The 6,000-nt window shown below is 41.5% G+C and overlaps 1 protein-coding gene across 1 annotated transcript in view; it reads right to left on the reverse strand.

Annotated features, from left to right (window-relative positions):
• The window catches only part of LOC140226294 (ADP-ribosylation factor 6), a 35,168-nt gene extending 29,507 nt beyond the window's left edge, over positions 1-5,661 (reverse strand). The window contains exon 1 of the mRNA XM_072306791.1: positions 5,525-5,661. The gene's annotated coding sequence lies outside the window, so the exon portion shown is untranslated. The remainder of the gene's footprint in view (positions 1-5,524) is intronic.
• Between the last annotated feature and the right edge of the window lie 339 nt (positions 5,662-6,000).

Below are 6,000 nucleotides of genomic sequence, written 5' to 3' on the forward strand. Positions count from 1 at the left end.
CTATGGGATACACTCATATTAGAAGCAGAAATGTCACTGGATGTGCCATGTACACCCTCAGTCCTGGACTACTGGTAAATATGGCATACAATGTAGTCTGATTAGTGTAGTGCAGAGATGTTCCCAATATTCTGGGCCTGCTGATATTGCACACAAATAACATGCCAACATTTTCGGGAGATACAGATTTGCCCTCATTCCTAAATCTACAAACAAGTGCAGTTATCAAAAATTGACTCAGCAGGAACATGAAGAAGAACCTAATATATAAGAAGAAAAAAAGTGTGGGAAAATTTCTCCTGTTACAGCACAGTGCAGAGAGTTGCAAAGAGTTCTGTTGCAAGGACCATCGCCATATCAACCCATTGAGCCTAAATTAAAAAGAGGACTACCATGGAAGTCACAAAAAGAACTCCATTAATACCCAAGCTTTCTTTACAGTGCACTGTACATACACACTTGTACAGCACTACAATGGCATCACTCCTCACCCTGAAGTTTTCATGCAGTTTAAAGGCACAATTTACCATTTGCAGATGAAAAAAAAACCCAGCATTAGTGCTTTAAAATAGTTCTAAAATGTGAGTCAGGGATAGAAACACCCACTGTAAAAATTTGAATCCGTATAATCGATGTTAAGTGTTGTTAAATACACAAAATGTGAACAATAGTTATAATAAGAATGTTTCCCGACTAAACCGTCTACAGTTACGTTTTATTGAGAAAAACACTGATATCTCCTTATATTTTAAGCTTTATTGCGAAAATTTCATATGGCAGGATGTTTTGTGACACAACAGACCTACACATTGTATGCATCAAAAGTATATCTTGAACATTTTTGAAATCACTGCTCCCAAAGGTAAACAGGACCTTTAAGGAGGTACAACAGAATTTATCTGTAGACTTTCACATCAGCAAAGTGTGTGTATGTAGTACTGTCAAAAACTAAATTTCCTGTGATATTTAACAGTGCACACATAGAAAGCACGAATGTGACAATTATGGGACATGGGAATACAAGATGAAGTACCGGTATTAAAAATGTACATACATAGACGTAGATGGATTCTAGACTAATAAGTACATGTAATACAAAGTATCACAGCAATCCTTCAAAATTTCCGCTGCCAAATACAATCAGTGCATCTTCATACATCTATGCCTTGTACCGAATACCGGAACTTTTTCTGGTCCTTTTGTTTCCCACTTCCCTCCACATGGTCGGTTACTTCCTTGGGAAAAAGGCAGAAATGACCCAGAACAAATGGTCATCAGTGCACTTCATTAGGTCACACTGTCGGCCATGCAGTAGTACACTCAAGCAGCATGCACCATAGCAAAATCAAAGGTGATGCACAAGGTGTGCTTGCCTAATGTAGGAACACTTCAAATTAGTGCAGTGAGCCAGTGATGGACAGGTTTTGCAGTCAGAAACGCAAATTTTGTCCCATGACATTGTGTGACGACTTGCTATGAACTGCGCAGTCCAAGCAATCATGTCTCATGTGAGTAAAATGTAAAATTTGCAGCAGAAAGAAGAACTTTTAATGTTTCCTGGCCGTTTCTGAGAAGTAATGTAATGTGTAGAAAAAAACCCACCACCAATGATTGACCTCCTGTGCCAAAATTTGACTGTGCACAAAAGCATACCGGTATATAAACTGTATGACCAGGTTTCTGCTTGTAGCTGCTGGCTGAATTTCAGATGGTGTTGTGGTTAAATTAGGGGCAGCTTGCTTTACTACAAATAAATTTACTTGTCAGACACTGTGCGATCGTCGGGTTGAGCTACGTTCTTGATATTGGTAGCTTTCCCTCCAAAATCCTCTTGATGGGATTTCAAAGGGGATGGCTAGTAACTGATCAGTGGGAATCAGTGGGAAAGCTGGGGGATGATTGTTCCTATCCTTGTGGCATTCATTTAAGAGTACATTATATACTGTACAAGCTGAAATTTTCGCGGTGGTTTTATTTTCGCGAATTTCGCGAATCGCCTTTGAACCGCGAAAATAACAACACGCGAAAATAACAACGCGCAAATAGTTACGTTCAGTTAGACGGTCGCAACCGCGAAATTAACAACACGCGCAAATGTCCTCCTAGTAGCAATTCACGAAAATATCTGTACGCAAAAATTTCAGCTCGTTCAGTACTGTATCTATTGTTGTGTGAAAATTATTTGCTTCAGAATGGTCTCATATTCAAGTAATGTGCAGTTTAATGTTTCCAGGTTAGCATGCCTGTACAGTGATGGGGCTAAATATAAGACCATTATGAAGCAAATGATTTTCACACAACAATAGATATAACAGTAATGTACACTTTACTCTTAAATGAATCCCACACGGATTGGTACAATCATCCCCCAACGCCCCAGCATTCCCACTGATTCCCACTGACCAGTTACTAGACATCCCCTTTAACTGGAAGTGATGAGTAGATCAGATTAATTTAAAGTACAATCTACAGTACACTGACATTTCTGTCAAAGAAGGTATACAATTATAATATTTACAAATGCCCAATCAATGATGTGGTTGAAAAAGCAAGCCACCTATACTGTAAAACGAGGAATGTTCGTGTGCATTTGAATTTCGCGAATTTCGCGAGCGCCAAGATTTGCGAAATTAAGATGCACGGGAAAGTTCTTGTCTACACTATATGCATTGAATGCCAGTGGCAGTTCGCAAAAATTTCATGTCGCAAAAACGGCCATCGTCTCCAATTCATGAAAAATTCATGCCGCGAATATATCATGTTTTACAGTAATTCAACCAGTTTAACACTGTCCTTTCCAGGGTTCCATCGCTGGCTACATTTATTAGAAACCTGTGCTTTTGTACGGAATTGAATTTTGGCATGAAAGGTCTATTGTAAACCTTGCTTGGTGTGTGTGTTTGTGTGTGTGTTTTAACTGAAGATGGCCAAGAGTAAACAAGCCTGTCTGTGGTAGTGGCAGGCCTTGTACATGGTGCCTACAACTGCGGCAGGGGCAGTTTCATTCACTGACACTGTTGATAAGGCCCAATTAGGTGTCACTTCCTATAACACTTGCAAGTAACTCAGGACTGCTTGTGTTCTTAAAACCATGTACAGTAGGACTACGTAAGCACAGCTGTTCATGGGCCGTTTTATTGATGAATGAAAGTGCCCCTGTCAGAAATAGGCACCCTGTCGCAAACCCTACATCCTATGTGAATACACACCATTCCCGCTATTCTCTGATCGTGTACTACACTGTACATTTCACAAATATATCATCGATATTGGTCATTTGTCATTGGTATCACATTCAGCTGTAGTGTACATTGTGTACATTTGGGTTTGCACTGGTGCTGTAACCAGTGCTGCGCATGCTAGTGCAGTACAATGTATCTGTTGATAACTTGCAGTAAAAGGCCTACAGCCCTACATATTATATAACACCCTATTAGAAGTTAAAACGTAGCTATCCGATTGGTTGATTGCCCATCACGTGACAATCACGTGGCGGTGAGTTGGCCCAGTCGGTAGCACGTCTGCCTCACGATCACGGGGCCCAGGTTCGAACCCGAGTCTGGACTGAGCAATGCTGTGTGTAAGCATACCGTCCCCTCTTACAAGAGGCAAAACACTCTGTCCCTCGGCTCGGATAGGACATAAAATGGAGGTCCCGTGTATGAAAGAGTAACAACTCATGCACGTAAAAGATCCCGCTTCATTCATTCATCGAAAAGAGCAGGGTGTTTAACCCGGTGAAGTGGTCCCACCTCACATCCAACTGGACCACATGGAATACCAGCTCAACGTAGCTGAATAAAAATGGGCTATCCAGCCATCTCTCTGATGGAAATGAAATAAACAAACAAGCATTTCGTTAAATGTTGTGCCATTGGTTATGCCATTGGCTGTCAGCCGTGCAATTTTGTTTGAGCAAAAATGGATAGTGCATGGCTGGCATCACCCATTTCCATTGACTCCCGTGTTAAACTCGCGATTGACTCGAAGGTTTTGCTCCATTGCATGGATCTGAGGTCACAATCAACAAACATTTGCCCCACGCACTCCACAATTACAACTTACACAAGCCTGCTTACAAGTGCGTTCTTTTGTAACTCATTTTTGTAGCCAACTTCAACCGATCGGCTTCACGTGCATACGTAAACAGTGACTGTGACTGTGCAGCTACTCATTTGTCTTTCACGGAAAATGGTTGCCATTTCTATGCTAAATTCAAGAATTTGTGCTGTGTGGACCACATCTGTTGATGTTCAAGCAAGGTGTTGTACAAAACAAATAGACCGTCTAGTACAACATGTAGGCCTACCTATTGACAGTATTGTAACACCAGTAGCTAGGGTATGGTCTTTACTTGTGCAATGTTAAGGAACAAGTTTTAGCACTCGGTGAAAGATAAGGCGCACTATTCAATTCGGCTTCGCCTCGTTGTCCTACAATAGAGCGCCTCAATTTAAAGTTTAAGTTTACCTTTCACCTTGTGCAAAATCTTGTATTATAAGATGGCTAAGTAATTTCCAGCTTGCTGATTGGTGAAAGTGTACCACGTGATCATTCGCGAAAAGTGTCTATCCCTGCACGCCCGTGGGATTTTCGCGCACCCAAACTGTCTAATCCACGGTTGAAATTTTCGCGGTGTTCAAATTTTCGCGCATTTCGCGCAACCAGAAACTAGCGCGACCCGGCCAAGCGCGAAAAATTAGTCACGCGAAAATATCCACTTTTACAGTATTCAACACAAGCTGGGATGGGGTAATCTCGGGGAAAGCCTAACGTTACTCTGGGCCATTTTCCAACGGTGAGTACAATTTCAAAATCTTTGATATTGGATTTATTTCATTATTTCTTTCTCATACAAGGTATATTCACCTCGCGTTTGAAATTACTTAGCCATCTTATAAAAGGAATAACGCATTTTCCCGTCGTTGTTCAGCGATATGCAGTGCACTCGAGGTTTCTTCTTCGCATGCACACTCCACACTCGCCTCCGGCTCGTGTGGAGTGCGCATGCTCAGAAGAAACCTCTCGTGCACTGCATACTCGCTAAACAACTCCGTGGCATGCGTTATTCCTATACCATCGCACGCGACGCACGACCATTCACTATTGGGTATTGTATTTGTAATTTGGGATATTTGCATATTATCTGACGAGCTGACAATGTCAGCCCTTGCCCCTCATTCTTAGCGATTTACAATGTATAGAATATTATGTACTTGTAACGTTAGTAAGGAGTTCAGTCTCCCCATACTGCACTTCACTGCCACACAGCAGCCAGGCGAACAGCACAACACAGATTAGATAGCACATGCACAGACCTACCAAAAGAATACTGTCCTGTAATCTACGGATCACGGCATCCACGATCCACTCCACACAGCTCCACATCGCAGTGCGTGGTTATGCACCGTTCACTCATTGACACACTCGGTAAATCAAACTTCCGGGGTAACATAAGATCAACGTTTGTGAAATATAACGAAACCTATTGTTAGAAAAAGAGCACAGGAGATGAAATATTTACCTAGATAGGTGAAAAACGCCACATTTTGTCCCTCATATCACTGACAACGACGGAAGAAGAGCAATTTGCGCTTCAATGGTCACACGGGAAACGTTAATTCTAGTCGCCTACATTCAAGCAATTATGCGCGGTTGCACGATGCCACATCACGACATGAAACACTACGCTGAAAAAAATAGAGGGCAACAAATATATGTCATGAACCCCACGTTTTACGTTTAAATTTCACAGTCGGTAACACTTCTTCATATTTAAAGTTAAGGAATTTAGTTTACATCCGTATTTTGCGACATGACTTCACATTATAGGCATTATTATGAAAGTAGATGGATACTTTCGGTTTTTTTAATGTGAAACGCCCTGGGTGTGGTGACGTTATTGGTAGGCTCGTTCGCTGCTTGTTCTATTATGAACAGTCCCATGCTATCCAATTTAATGTAGTGACGAAAATTAACAAAAACCGTTCACCTACTCAG

The sequence above is a fragment of the Diadema setosum genome, chromosome 3 (genome assembly GCF_964275005.1).
Source record: "Diadema setosum chromosome 3, eeDiaSeto1, whole genome shotgun sequence".
NCBI lineage: Eukaryota > Metazoa > Echinodermata > Echinoidea > Diadematoida > Diadematidae > Diadema > Diadema setosum.